The sequence below is a fragment of the Poecilia formosa genome, unplaced genomic scaffold (genome assembly GCF_000485575.1).
Source record: "Poecilia formosa unplaced genomic scaffold, Poecilia_formosa-5.1.2 Scaffold105, whole genome shotgun sequence".
NCBI lineage: Eukaryota > Metazoa > Chordata > Actinopteri > Cyprinodontiformes > Poeciliidae > Poecilia > Poecilia formosa.
In genome coordinates, this window is record NW_006800044.1 from 509,008 (window position 1) to 525,323 (window position 16,316).

The window sequence follows — 16,316 nt, forward strand, 5'->3', positions numbered from 1 at the left end:
TTTTCCTTTCCATGGGAATGTTTTAGCCAGAGGAAATGAGATAACACTAATGTTTAATCTGTTGCAAACTCTAAATCAAGCATGTATTAACGCTGCAGTTGAAAAGTGACCTTGGTCAAAAGCCTGAGAAACATAAAAGGACAGAAGTGATTACATTTTCTGTGCAATAGCTTGATGCGCGGACACTAAGTCTTTGTATTTTCTTTTATTTAATCAAACTCCAAAACATATCTGTTATGCCGTCATAACAGTTGTTTTCGTATTAACCTCTACTCAAGAAATGTCCTTCGTTTTCTCTCTAGTTGGACGCTTAATTAATGCGTTGCTTCTGTCTAATGAAGGATAAATTGATCAGTCAGGGGATAAATTGGTCTAATTAGATCTGATTGAAGTAAATCCGAATTTCCTAAGGTTGTCACGTGATTATTTATCGAGACTCATGAGCAGAAAAATCCGACGTACGCCAGTGAGATGCATAACTGCAAACTGGATGGTACCATCAATTTTTAACTTGTAAAAGGCAACATTTGTTTTTCATCACCTTGAGTTTCAGCAGCTTGATGTCATGTCTCTGGGATGAATGAGTGAGAATGTAAGGCACTTTCACCTCTCGTACAGAGAAGCAAAGGTTTAAGCCAAGCAAAAATTGTAATTCTGAAAAGTGATCTTTATTAGAGAACATTGTGCTCACATTCCTTCCTCCTATAAAATAAACTCAAAGCTCACAAGAACAAGATTTAGCAGCATTTTTAGAAAGGTTCAGGATGCCCCTCTTTCTGTTTGTTTTCACAAATGCAACAGAAGTTTGACAACAGACACAAATCTTTAATCAGTCATGAATAAATTTAATCTGGGGTGGACTATTCCATATATCGGGGTGTTGTTTTTTTGTTTGTTTTTTTGTTTGTTTGTTTTTTTTATCTAAATTATCTCTTCTTTTGTTTTTATAATTGAAATAAATGCTTATGAAGATTCGCAACCAGGTGCATAATTATCAGCCCTAGTTTGTCCACATAGCAATACTCACCAATAATGAGATTCTCTTCATTTTATTAGTTATTACACAAAAAGAACATGTTAACAAATGTATGTTTTATAGCACTGTTCAAAACGTATAAACTATTACAAGCTCTAATAAACTGTTATTTGCCACTTGAATGACAGTCGGCTTGAGACTTTTTCTCAGTGGACTCCCATATTGCTCCCTTAAAATAAGAATAGCATAACATTTCATTTGATGGGTTCAGAATAGATAAATAAAATATTTCGGATTGCTTCATATTTAAATTTAAGATTTAAAGGACCTGGCAAGTTTAGTTTATAAAAGTTAATGGAATAAACTTTGTTGTTTGCTGTGTAAATATAGTTTCCCGTGGTTGACTACTTTTAAGCTCAGTGTATTGAACTTGCTCCATTGTCCGTTATTCCACCAAAACTGCATTGAACAGGTTAGTAGTGGTGACGTTCTCAACAGAAACAGGGCGACCATATCTATGCTAAACCACATGCTGCTTTCTGAGGTCCAACTTTTCCACTTAGCATACTTGTTGTTGTTATTCCTACCAGGAACTTGAAAAATCATGTCTGATCACAGAAATTGTTCCATTACCAGCAGTCTTTATGCATAAACACCGCCAGCACAACAGGGAAACTTGGGAACTACTTCCTCTCCACATTGATGCACAGTGGAGCTTGAAAGCAAACACTTTGCTTATATTTACGGTATATCACCAGATTGTTTGATACACGCGTCAGACTAATGTTTTTAACATTGTACCAGATCCCCATTTCAGTTTAGGACATATGTCAACCGAACTTTACAATTAAAGTAAAAAAAGATAACGACAACATGGTGACTTTTGAGCACAGAGTATTGAGTCTTTGCAGTGTGAAAAAATGCTTAGCTTCAGGAGAATGCTCTGCAAGTGGACTCACGTATGATTTAGGAATGTTGGCATGTGAGAGATTAAAGTTTTAAATATCTTTAGTGTTTTCATATATTCTGTCTTTTTTGTGATTAATAGCTATTAATAGGATGTGAGACGAGTAAAAAAAATCATATGGGACCTTCTTTGTTTTAAAATTACTTTAACTTCATTGTTTTGTTGAATTAAAAGTTTTGCTGAACATAAAGATTTTACAACAATACTCTTATCATCTTTGCAAATCGACTATTTGTTTACCAGAAGCTTGTCGACTTCGGCCATCCCCTTTTTGTTCGCTATAATCTTTAACTTGCATATTGTCATGCTTAAAATTACAGCATAGCAATATGTAAGGAAGCTAACATGAGCTAAATTTAGCTGTCCTGGCGTTAGGCGCGTGCTTTAAATCAGTCCACAACAAATGGTGACAAGAAAAGCTCAGTGATAAACGACTTGGTACTGAGTGAAAGTTGAACCCGTCTTATGTACGCTGACATGTACGCTGAGAGACAGAGAGAGGAAGAGAGAGAGAGAGAGAAAGAGAGAGAGAGAGAGAGAGAGTCTTCTTCTTAATGAGCAGGAGAGAGAGTGAGTGTGACATGCTTGAAATCCTGTAGGGAACCAGTTGCTACGGTAACAGGGAAGGTATCCAGCTCCTGTGGGCGGTGTTACCATGACAACCACCCTTGGTGGCCAAGTAATGCTGCAAGGAGGGAGGATGAAAAAGAAACACAGTGTGCGTACGTGCTTATGAGTAAACAGGACCAGGAGACAGACGTTAAAGTTTGCTACTCAACTTCATGTTTAAAGTCATCCCAGACTGTTTCGCGGCGCTGGTTGGCTTCTTCTGGGTGTGCCCCACTCACCCAACAACAGCTGTTCACTCTGCTGTTCATTAGCCTGCAAGCAGTGGGTCAAAGATGCTGTGCGCAGTGTAATCTTCGACTGACCTGAGCATGAGAGGTTGTGCCTTCAACGTGTTCATGCAGTTGCAGGTATTATGTCATCCATGCTGGCCTATATGGTCTTCTTTTGGTATCTCATTGTGAAATTTTGTTTACCGTCGTCAGCTTTTAGCAGCTAGAAGTCATGGCGCTTACGGGTGAGAGTGTGAGAAAGTCTGGGTATAACACTTCAGTATCTCACTGTTCAAACAGAGAGACAAGATTGGAGGGTCTTTCTAAATCGCACAATAATTAAAAATTGCAAGCGCTGTTCTGCTTTAGTATGGTTAAGCAGTATGCCAGGATGCCATTCTGTTAGAAGGTGGTAAGAGTGATATAAAAAAAAAGTGTTGTCTGTTTTCTTTTACAGCCATACACTAGTAAATGATAGTAAAGTTGTTTTCTAAATTGGCATTACGTTCTGATGCTTAGTTAAAGGGCTGTTTCAAATTGTGTTAGAAAAGAACTGGACTGTATGTAATTATCTCTAGTTCAAAGTCCAAAATGCTAAGGGGTCAACCTAAAATATACAATTTTACAGCAAGTATCTGTAAAAAGGAAAAAAAAAAAAAAACTTTGGAGGACTCGATGGATTTTTGTAGACAGTTAACTTCAGATAGAGTTGTTTTATCAAAGTGAAGCTCTGTTTCTACAAAGAGAACAACCTTATCTTTAAGAAAAATTGTCATTTGAATATAAAACATACATTTCTGCTGTGAGCACTATTCTCCTGTGAGCACAATATAGAAGTTGTATTGTATGTCTATCAACTGTTTCAACTACTTAAATGTGTGGTAATTCTGATAAAAAATCATATTATGCACACATACATCTCTCTGCTCCACTTCCTGCTGCTCAGACATCATATCCTACATAACCCAGAATCTCATTTCCATCAGATGCATCTCCTACACAGTCTGTCAGGGGAGCTGGCTCAGTGTGATCAAAATTGCATTTGGGAATAAATAGGAAAAATATATATATGAACACTGTAACCTCCATCTCCTCCCTACCGACCCACAACCATCCCCTCCTCCTCCACCTCCTTACGTAGAATATTTTCCACCCTTTGTGTGATTGAAATGCTTTGACTCAATTTATTACATTGATTTGTTTTCCTAGCATGTTTAATTTTACAGCTCTGTTGAAGTTTCGGAAAAGAATTTGGCCCTGACAAATAAGGTGACATTTCATCCAGATTGTTAGTTTTCAAAGCAAGAATACTGATAAATGTTGTTAATTTATCAGTATTCTTTGACATATATAAGATACCACATACTGTAGGGTTGCGGGACAAGGTAAAGCTGAGGTAGGAAATGGAAACCGCAGTGATTTGGCAGAAATAAGAATATCCTAGACCTTGAGAGTAGTCGTGGAAAATACAGTATGTGAGAAAACTTTCTAATAGACAGGAGGCATCAAATCCCCTTAGTGTTGCAGAACGGTATTTCATTACGACGTTAACTACTGATAGACAGTCTTTAATAAAGTTGATCAATTATTACAGTCTTTTGGGATAAACATGCCTTCCTTTGGCTTTGTATGTATGTAATGCCATCTAAAGACCTGGGCATCATTCACTCCAGCAGTGAGCGATGAAGCTTTCCTAGAGCTTTGGTAAAAACTTGACATTTTCATCATAGATTTCACATTTGATTCCAAAAAGAAACGGCCTAATAATGCTATACCATCACTTTGGGCTGGACACTAAATCAATGACAATATACACTGCTCAAAAAAATAAAGGGAACACTCAAATAACACATACTAGATCTAAATGAATGAAATATTCTCATTGAATACTTTGTTCTGTACAAAGTTGAATGTGCTGACAACAAAATCACACAAAAATCATCAATGGAAATCAAATTTATTAACCAATGGAGGCCTGGATTTGGAGCCACACACAAAATTAAAGTGAAATGTTCCTTTTATTTTTTTTGAGCAGTATATTGCGATAGACATGTGATCAATATCAATGGATAACACATCTGATAGAATATTCAATATTCAGTATATTAAATATTCACTGAATTGGATGCATGGAAAATAGAAATCCACATTCACAATCGAAAAGTTGCAGTGAAAGCTTAACTTTTTTTCAGTAAGTGAACCTGCACCAAACAGCCTGTATGGCGCTGCTATTAAAATCTTAATCCATTTTATTCTAAACTTATTAAGTAAGGACTTCACTTGGTTTTGAAAACTAAGTGAGTAAAATAATGATCTATTCGAGGTAAAGTTATGTTCTCTTAGGTGTATAATACATATGTTTTTACTGGTCATCTTTGCGAGGTACTTTTTTCCTCACCAGGCTGTTGATTGAGCAGAAGCAGCAGCAGGGGTCAGCTCCCATATCCACAAGCTGCTGACATCAGATCAGAAAACATGAGCTACAATCAGACCTCAGTGCTCTCATTTTGCTGTATTCTGTCTAAAGAAAATCAATGGAGTTTCATTAAATTCCTCTGGAAACTGTCAACAGGAGAGCGGGGGCGGGGGGGAATACAAAACCTGAGGTGTGTTTGAATAGCAACGTTAAAATAAAGATATTTTGAATGTCTAAGCAGCAGAAGCGTCTTTGTGGATTTAACGTAACGCACTTCAGCCCGAACAATTCACCACGTTGTGAAGAAGTTTACTCATTGAAATTTGCACCTTTGTATGCTTTTACAGATTTGTTTGAGTCTCTCTGTCATCATTCAGCAAAATCCATGATTCAGTGTCAATTGTGTTGATGTAAGGATGATTCAAGTAAACCTGCAGTCCTCAAATCTTCTCTTAAGCTTTTGATTCGTTCAATCCCTGGAGGTAGTCGTTCAGATTGAAATTGCATCTGTGGGCTCTCCCACTGTTTGGTATTAAAACGCCGGCACTCCGGTGTCGCTCAGCGTGGCTCGGAAAGAGGCTCAGCAGTGTTGTGTAACAGCAGAAATTCATCAGCAATGCAAGAAGGGGACATGCTAACATTATGTTTCGGGGCTTTGGTTTGATCACTGCGTATTGCGTGCGCATCGCACTCATTCTCGGTGTGCGGTGACATAGGAAAGATGACGAACACGACCAACTGCTCTCTGTGCCTTTGTATTTTCTGGGTGAGCACACATGTGAGTCGTGGCGTCATCGTGCTGCGTGAGTCAGACGTAGCATTCGTCGAAATGTGGGTGGCGGTGAGAGGCGCGCATGTCGAAATACTCCTCGCAACACATCACATTTGTCTTGTTTCATTCTGATTGCTGCCTAACACCCACTTTCTATAGAGCTGGGGAGCATCACACATCAAATTTATGTCTGTGGGAGGCTCCCTTTTGTGTTCTCTTGTTGTGACGAACAGTTGCGATGAATGCAGGGAAGCTGCTGAAAGGCGGGATGTGACAAAAGCAGCAGGAAACTCTGCTGTTTAAATATTGATTGAATAGAATCAAAATTCAGGTGCCTGAGTCACAGAACGCACCCTAACGACAAAAAAAAGCAGGACGTGCTTGAACAGGATATTTATCCCAGTTTAATGTGAGCTCCCAGCTGGGAGGGGAACTCTCTGCTCCAGTTTTTTTTTACTTTTTATTTTTTTATGAAGCCTTCAGGTGTTACTGTACATCAAACAAGTCTGCGTTCAGCCAAGGCTGAGTCCATGAAAAGATGGTAACCTTTACAAAGACGCAGTCTTGTCATTTCCCAGCAGCAATCGAATGCTTCATTTTAAAAAGGAGAATATTCCCAGAAGAGAGGCTGGAGTGACCAGAGTTTCTACCAGTAATGTAGTGTAGTTCTGTGTCCTCTCCACCTGCTGCTGTGTACTTTCAGTCACCTGGGTGAAATATTTCACATTTCTCTTGCTTACAGGAAAGGCAACTTGAAAAATATATTTATTATACACTCCCTTCACGTTATTGTGGATCTGCCATGGGAAGACACAATACTACAGGAAGATTCCCACATCACTTTGCTGCCATTTGCAATTTGATCACAAGCAATACTGCCACATGAATTTATCAAATGACCAAATATTCTGCCGCCTGAACGCTGCATAAAGCGTTCAGCATAAATGAGGTACCTGTTCCTGATGCCGCTGCTCAACGCTCTCCTGCAGAAAAGGAGTGACATAAGCTCGAATGATGTGACACGACTTGATTTCTCATTGCATTCCTTTCATTTTTACACATTTAGATCTGTGAAAAACATGTTTTCAATTCGCTACCATTCATGATAAGGTAGAAGACACAGTGCTTAAATTTGTGCAGATTTTAACAGTCTCATTTCACGCACTATTAACTCCTCGTTTTGATTTTTGAAAAGTAACGCTAGGCGTCTAGCAAACTGATATTATTTGGATAATTAACCAGGTTAATGCCGCGGTTAGCTCGCCTGTAGTCTGCTGCTTTACAGACGTGAAACTTTATTCTCTTAGCATGCCAAATGTACAAAGCATTAATTTTAATAATGGCTAATTGAGTCCATTAATTGGATGGTTCTCCTTCAGTCTCTTTAGCAGCTGACTTCAGATAGCCTGATAAATTAACCAGCTAATATCAGGTAAATGTGCTCTACTCTATAAAGTAGGAATGCTAAAGCTATGGTGTTCTAGGCACCTGAAAACTAATAAAAATTATGTTTTTGCTTAAGTCAAAATCAAAATAATAGCATAAAAACATTACGGATAATGTTAATAAAACTAATAATTAACATGATATATTATTTCCACTGCAGTAATAGTTTTTTTCTGGTTTAAATAAAAGCAGTTCGATTATTTCTCTTTAAAATTCTTGTGTAAAAACCACTTACTGGCAAAATATTGTCCCATATCTACTTACTTCTCAATTTAGATTTACAATATTTCCAAATAGCCATGATCACTAAACTTTTGGCACTGCAAAGTAACCACACAAACAAACTATTGCACACGCCAGCTGTTGTGGCCTGAATTTTAGGCTATATCTGAAATTAAATCAAACATCAGGAGCTGAGTTTGGCCTCCACCGCAGCCCTGGCTGAACCGTGGTGATTATGGGGCCATCTGCTCCCAGTGTGCCCAGCTGGAGGCTGGAGCAAAGTAATCTGAACTGATGAAGCCCGACTTAGCCTGTGCTGTTTGCGCTTCTCAGAAGTCAAAGCCTCGAATGTAGCCGTTGGCTATCAAGTGATCAAATGAGGCGTTCCGTTTTTATATCCAGCAAGTGTATTCACGTCAACGCATGTTGTACTGCAGGAAACCAGGGAACACGACATGGAACACGGAGCAATATTTTCATTGTGGCCCATCGGCGTCATCTGAGCAGAAAATTAATGGATTCAATTAGCCATTAGTCAGAAACGTATAGTAATGAGTCCATCCGCAGCGCTAACGTGCTCGATCCCGCTTTGTCCGTTCTGTACCAGGAGCGTCTGGCAGGCTAATGTTGCCTCTCTCTAATATGCCACACCAGGAAGGAGCCTGATGGAGCCTATTAATAATTAAGCAGCGTGATTACAGTGATGTATGCCCCTAATTCTAATTCCATTTAGCAGCAATCTCGGAAAGAAGGCCGTGCAGAAGAGTGTCGCGCATTGTGTTAAAGCTGTTAGAGAGAAGGGCAGGGAGATGGGGTGGGATACAGAGGGAAGCGATGGACGAGGGCTCGAGTTCAGCCTTGGGAGGAGGCAGAGGAGGGACAGGATGAAAAAGAGCGAGAGGAAGAGAGAAGGAGGGACTCACGAGCAGGAAGACACCCACTATTCAGCCATCTGTGCTACAAAAACACACAAAGGGTTCAAGAAGGATGTGTGTGTGTGGAGTGTATAGTATATAGCAAAGGCTTGTTGATTTGTGAAGGTTTTTGAAATGATACCATTAAATATGTGTAAGGCTCTATTAAAAATCAGGAGCTGATCAGTTTACTTGAGTATTAGACTCTGGTCTGTTACAAAATGTGACATTTATTTTCCAAACTCCTGCTGCATATCTGCCCAGAACAGATCGGTTCTTTTATACTTACCTTTTTGTTTTGTATGGTTAGAAAAAGAACAAGTACACCCAATTCTACACTCAGTTATTTATTAATGTGTATGTTCACATGTCGATGGCTCTATTTTTATTTATTTAATTTTTTTGCATTTATTTGTGTTAAAGAAAGTATTTTAATTTCAAGCAAAGACCAAACATAATCCTGTTTTAGGATAAAATAGAAAACATACAAGTAAGACCACTTTTTTTACCCCATTGAACATTGAACATACAAAGCCGTGTGGTGATTTCAATAATGTGTCAATAAAGTGTTTTGAGGGTTTTTTTTCTCTCTTGAGTAAAAAAAAAAGTATTTCTTCCCCTAGAACATTTACAGTAACTTTTTAATTTTTTTTTGTTTATATACTTGTATATTTTGAAAACATATCTCTTATGTTAAGAATTTGTTTTTTGTTTTTGTTTTTGTAGGCCAAAACTAAATAATTATGTCAGTAAAAATAAGTACTTCGTAGCAAAGCATAGAGACGATGCTGCGCTGCTCTATGTCATTCAATGCTGCGCTGATAGTGCAAGTGGCAGTCAAACAAATAAAAACACATAAGAATGCAAAAAATAAAAATCTGAAGATAATAAACATAAAAATATTTAACCAAACTGCACAAATTTGCATGATATTGGTGAGACGGAACCTCCTGTGTGACTGCGACTGTACAAACGAAGTGTTGCTGCCAGCACATCGGCACGTAAACACACTGCATCTGCTTGGACCATGTGCCTCGGTTCTTCAACATACAGCCCGGCAGCAGCTTGTAAAATGTGACAAATGATGGGTGGGCTCCCCTGCTCTGAATCCTTTGCTCTTGGCTTGCTCGCCAGGGCCGATAGATTGCATCATTACAGAGGATGAAGTCATACTGCAACATAAGGGAGGAACAGGTGCTGAAAATTTAATTAGCACAGGAAGATAGATGCCGGTGGAACATGCAAATGTAGCTCCCTGACCCAAACTCAATTCTGACTGACGCGAACATTTACGTTCAGCTTGCGGCAGATCGCACCGCTTTGCTTTTCTTTAACGCTCAGCGTGGCAGCATCGTTTCCTCGACAAGACGAATATCTGTAAAAATGCCGGCGGCCGTCTTTGGGTATGAACCATCTGCTCCATAATGACTGGTGCGGAGTGTTTTTGTCATCGTCGAGCAGAGGATTAGTCAGTGGTGCATCTTGAGGAGCCTAGCAGAGAAACAGGGGAACTGAGGGAGGCAAAGAAAAGGGTTGAGGAGGTTGAAATCCAATCGATGTGTCTCCCCATATATCACCGGGTTGTTATTAATGATGCAGTCTTCCCTGCAGTGGGAGCTGTCAGGGTACTGAGCTGTCAGCCTATTCAGCCTCATCAGCACTACGGCATGATCTGTGGAGCACAAGATTGTTGGGCAGCACCACTGTAGTAGCCCCAGCCTCTTCTGTGCATGGTGACTGTACACTCCAGAGATGTGTACAGGTCCTGTCCATTGCAAAAAAAAAACACACAAAAAAAACACTATTTACATGCACATGATCTAACCAAAAAGAATCACATTAATATTTTCTCACCCTTTCACACTGTAGTTTTAGACATGTCTTGATCCAAATAATTCAACGGCAGTGATAATTTATAAAACATGTCAAATTCTGTGTCAAGTATTCCAAGTTCAGAGATTTTAATTTTTCGGGTTCCACCTTTGCCCATGCTCCATCCCACCGTCCATGTTGACAAGTGATTGGCTTGGTGGTTTTATTTAATCCCTCCTCAGACACACAGACATAGAAAACAACAAATGCATCATCTCCCCGGTGAAGATAAAAGTGTGATTCTCATAAAATTTTTCTGGGCGCAAATCCAACTCTGTCTCTGCCAGGTAGCTTCTGCCCTTGATGCTGTGGTGTTTGAAAGTGTGCAAACGTCTCAGTCAAACTCCAGTTTTTGTGCCCAACTCTTTTTTTTTTTTTAAAGTGTGGAGATTGGCTGTACAGGTGAGTTTGTTCACACATGCTCAAGGAGCACACTTCTAGATTTTTCTTCTGTTAACTTTGGTATTTTCAATTAAAAACCTCCCGTGGGGAAAGTTTTGTTTTTCACAAGTTATGAAGACGTTTAGTTAGAGATGTTCAGAGAAATCGTTAACCAGAATTAATGGTTTGTCAGAAGCTAGAAAATGTAACGTTTTCTGATCAGTGAACCGACACTCTACGGCGCTCTGAATGAAGAAGGCATGAAGCTGTTTTCATTACTATACTTACCTTTTTAGATTGAGCTCAGCCGAAGCACAGAGGTGCAAGAAGACACTCAAGAAGGAAAAATGTCATTTCTCTTCCACATCAACAGTATTTGGTTCATTCAAGATGTGAGAGAATAACAGAGAGTAAAACATTCAGAAGATCCCAGGACGTTTGAACAGAGTTCAGTAAAGTGCTAAGTGCACTAAATTACATGACTGCACTAATTGCTAATATCAGAGTTTATTTTTGCCTGTTTTAAAATACTAGCAAGAATGCTGTTTTATGATGTCAACACTGTCATACAGCAGTGTGAGGCTCCTTCTGCTCCTCATTTATTTAATGACTGGTTGAAATAAAAATAAAAAATCTTCTTTTATTATCACAACCATTATATCACTTATGTGTGAGGAAAACAATATTCACTTTAATTTTAATGAATTAATTAGTGCAGTCTCAGTGTGGCTGTGTGTGCATCTACATCATTCAAAACATCATATTTTTAGTTCTTAAAACTTAAAAATGTAAAACCTAGAAATGAAATGAAAATCGGCTTCAGAAAAACAGAGGTCGGAAATGGGTCGCAAAATCCTGACCTGTGCATCCTGAGCCTTGTGTTTTTCTTTGTTTCTAGTTTGGGTTCTCCTTTCACAGCTGGACTTTATTCCTTATTTGAAATGTATTTTTTTAATCGTATGATGTCATTAACACTGAATTAGACAGACATTAGCTAACTGAGAGCTCTACAGCATTGCACTTCTGCTTCTTTTACTAAGTGGAGATCCACAATCTGGTCAGTCTCCTTCCAGCAGCGTTTAAGAAAGAAGTTTCAAAATTTAACAAAATACATTTCAATCCTATGACTACTTACAATTTAAAGCAAAGGTTCCCAGACGCCACATCGCCCATCACTGAGCTAAAGTATTTTCTATTAGATACTGTGTTATCAGAGGTGATCACAACATGGGGCGGCTATAATCTCATTCCCAATCTGGCTTGAGACCTCCAGTCTAGCCTCGCAGAACTGGGCTGGAGGTCTGGGTCTCGGGCTCCTGATGGACCGCTATTGATTCAGGAGAAAGGTGGCGATACAGTTGCAGTCGCTCAGCATTGATTTTCTGCAAGTGCAGTAGTGGAGAGCTGGCAGAATGAGAGAGCTGGAGCTGCCGTGTTATCTTCTCAGATATCAGGAAGTTCGTTTATTTATTTTTTTTATTTATTTGTCTTTGTGGCACTGACCTTTTCTGATGCAGAGGTACGTCTGTGGAGGAACTGGCTCAGCAGGGCCGACGATTTGAGCAGCGTCATCCCATGTCTGTCCTAAAAAAATAAAAATAAAAAAAAGGAAAAACAGCACAATTAAATAATTGAAAACAGTAATTTTAATTTTGCATTTTGAGGCATGTGGTGATAAAAGGTCTACATTATGGTTGTGCTTTCTGAATGCAGAATTAAGCTCAAAGGAGAAGATGACAAAAATGTATATGGCTAAGAGGTGGCACGATCGTATCTCTGCCGTCCAACCCGATGCGTTACCTGCAGTACGAACTTAATGGAAACGGAAGGAAAACATCTAAAAGTGTTTTACGCTTCTTTTAGAAATATATAATATATATATATAGATTTTTCCCCAAAGCAATCAGTCATCCACAAATTAACAAGAAAGTTGATTACATTGTGTCGCACAAGCAAAATGGAGCAAAAATCTTCCTCTGGTCATGAAATATTGAACATTGTGTAATGCGTGATAGACGCAGACAGCACACTGTGCTCGTGTTTCAATTCAGCGTGTGGCCCGGAGATCCAATTCAACCAAGCCAATAACAAACCCAATCTGTCAAGAATCGGTGCGAATGACGAAGATGACCCAGATGCAGAACACGCTGGAGACGCGGCTGTGACTGAGTACTCCAATAAACAAGACAAGGAGCTGAACAAATATGCAGCGTAACGCAACGGCGATCAGCAAACCCCAGGCTAGCCATGTAGGCAGAGAAACTGATGACAAATGTAGAACAGGTGAGCAACCATTGGCATTAACCTCGTAGCACGAATAGGAAACCATTTTAACCACGTGATCATGTTAGAAAGTGAAGATAATACAGCCTGAATTTATGAATTTAAAACAGAAGCTGTGCAAAAACATTACTTTGAGTAAACAAGGGTTGAAAAAGCAAGTGACTACATATATTTTATGTTTTCTGTTATGATTTAAATCAATAAATTCATTTGTGTGGCTTTGCACGCATTCAGTTACTGTATGCAGATATCTTTGGAATGTAAACACCGAGCATGAGCCGGTCACCGATCACAAGATAAACTAAGGATTTAAAAATCAAAATTGAACAGTATGGAAAGATTCCCATTCACAAAACACGGTGACAATGGCAGCGTGTAAACTAAGGGAGCAACATGATCTTCAGTTGCTAAATTTAGCAAAACATCTTATGTTTTGCTAAATTTGAATTTAAAATTGAATTTGTAATGGTTTTTCTTGTCAAAGTCCAAACAGAAGTAAAGAAATTTTCAGAAATGTGTAGCAGAAATGTAAAAATCAATATGTTACATTATTTTAGCAATTACTTCTCTTGCTATTTAAATAAAAGTCATATTGTAGACTTCCCTTAACATTGCATTAATACTGTAAAACCAGGACATTTAATTTTGTTCATACTGTATGTGCAACTTTTTTTTTTTTAGGTGCTGATTTTAATCACCATCCACCTGTAACTGACCGTTTTATATATCTACACATGTTTTTATGAGCTGGTTTGTTTTTTTTTTTTGTTTGTTTTTTTTGATGGTGTGCTTCTTTTAGGCAGTGATTTTGACTCGAGAACACTGGGGGTCATAAATTACTGAAAAATAACAAAACTAGCCACAAGCCTGGAGCTGCAGAATGGATGAAAGATGGCGTAGCTTAAAAACAGCAGGAGGATAGAAGAACATGCAGGGGACAAAAGTCATTTTTCTTTTTCAAAGCAGAGGAAGTAAACTTTGCTGTACAGCTTGTAACCCTGCTAGGAGTTCAAAAAAAAAAAAATGAAATCAACAAAAACATTGCAAACATCCGCCTTTGTAAGTGTGACAAAAGCGATATGCAACCTTAAACCCCAAAATCCTCGACGTGCTTTTGGAAACGGTGGAACGTTTTTTTTTGTTTGTTTGTTTTAAAGCAGATCCGTAGTTTACAAACGGAAAAATCTGCTAAGGCATGCAGAAACACAAACTCCTTTTAGTTTAATTAGAATGCACAGACTGCTGAGGGCTTATTGTATTTATTGTACATTTACTCGCAGGATTTTAAATATTTATTTTATCCCGTATAAATTTTAATTAGGACTTCAAACACTTTAGCTCTGTTCGGCCCAAGCAGGGCTTTTCCTTTGATCACACGTCACTCTCCCCTACTTCTTCTCCCAGATTTCTTCCCTGCGGGATGCTTGCTTCTAATTGGCACCGCGTCGCTCGTCTCGTCTGTCGTCAGTAGGTCTATCTGGCTGTCTGTCAGCGCAGATGAAAAGGACACGAGCCAAACGCCGGCTCCAGGCGATACGGGGATTGCTTTTTTTTTTTTTTTTTTTTTTTTTTTGTGGGGGTAAATTTCAGGGTTGGACGGTTAACAATGTAACGTGTTCTCCAACATGAATCCTGCTGCAACCACAGAAACTCACCCCGATATTCCCAAATGTGTTTTTTGTTTGACATGTATTCTTTGCATCAAAAGAAACATGGAATATGTCTTATTGTCATGATGCCTAAGGGCTCTATGGAAACGGTTTTGTCTGTTGTGTGTTGTGTTTAAAGAGCCGCCGGGCCCCTCCCTTCCTTTATTCCTCCCCTGGCTCCCTCTGACTCTGCGCTGTGTGTTAATGTAGTGAAGTGGCGCGTCGGTCAATGAGCTTGTATTAACACCTGACTCCCAGACCCAGCCGGTGTTTGTTCCTCTGTGTGGGCTCCCCTGAGCCCTCCCCCAGGCAAAGGCAACATCTCCTAGGATCAATACCAGCTTTCTACAAGGCCAGGGAAGGAAATCAAGCCGAAGGGGTGGATGGGAGCAGAGCTTTAAAGTGCATCTGCACCATTTACTGATTGGACACTGATATGAGTTCTGAGTTTCTGACCTGCTAATCGCTGATCAAGACCAATCAAGCTAAAAAATAAAAAAATAATAATAATTAATTAAACCCCTGTCAACATCTCTGTTTTTAATTCTGGTTTAATTTTTTATTTGTTTTTGCCATTGATTAGCACTGTTATGCATAGATGTTTACCTTAAATCTTAGATTTCCTAAAATCCACTGACATTTCCAAATGTCCATGACTGACAGATGCTGAAGGACTCAAAAGGATGAACTGGAGCAACTTTGCTGTGCTTCACTAAGCCTTCCTGTTATCTGCTCTCTCCCACAGTCTGAATGTACTGCAAACATGCATCAAGAAATTACATAACATAATCTCTTTTTGAATAGCTTCATCCATCTCTGAACGTTTTTCTTCATGTTAAACTTCATGCTCACTGATAAAACTGCCAGCTTTTAGTCTTTTTTCACTCAAAAACCATTGTGAGAACTGGTAGCTCTTAGTGTGTTGCATTCGATGACCAGAAAAAGATCAGATTTTTGAGATTATAACTGTGCTTTATGTAAACACATCCACACAGCCAATCTCCAGACTTGAAAATAATAAGTTTTGTTAGGGCAGTCTGCACGCTCTCATAACAACACTAAGCGCCACCATCATCAGGAGACGATACCTTATGAAGATGGAGAGTTGGATTAGAGCCCAAAAAGGTTTTATGTAATGAACACATTTTCTTTTGCCAACAAAATAGTTTGTTTTTATGTATGTAGAGAGATTAAAGAAGCTATTAAGCCATTGTTGATCGAACTAGATTTCATTTTAAGCAGGATAATGGTCACAAAACTAGCTAACATTTAGTGTTGTTGTCAGTGCATCCCAATAATTAGGATGATTCTTTCATTTAGTGGAAAAATTACAAATGTTTAATTTTTTATTTATTTTATTTTTTTGATTGGCTGTTTCCCAGAGGATGCACTGACCAGTTTTTGTCGGTTTTTAGATTGCAGAATTGCTGCTCTCCTTTTTAACGCCTCCACACTCGATTCTCCTGTACATTATCCCAACCTGCTTTCTCGATCTTCCACCTCTTCTCAGCCTTCCACTCAGGCTTTTTCTATTTGCAGTTAGAGCTAGAACTGTCTACCCCCGAACCAGCTTCATGTT

General features: G+C 38.9%; 1 protein-coding gene and 1 long non-coding RNA gene across 3 annotated transcripts in view; one reads left to right on the forward strand and one right to left on the reverse strand.

Moving 5' to 3' along the window:
* Positions 1–16,316, forward strand: part of LOC103143100 (amyloid-like protein 1) — a 44,627-nt gene that overhangs the window by 11,880 nt on the left and 16,431 nt on the right. The window lies entirely within an intron of this gene.
* Positions 9,733–13,247, reverse strand: LOC103143099 (uncharacterized). The gene is made up of 3 exons (XR_001662989.1): positions 12,744–13,247; positions 12,309–12,384; positions 9,733–10,224 (listed from the first exon to the last, which is right to left on the reverse strand). It is a non-coding gene; the product is annotated as an uncharacterized LOC103143099 (long non-coding RNA).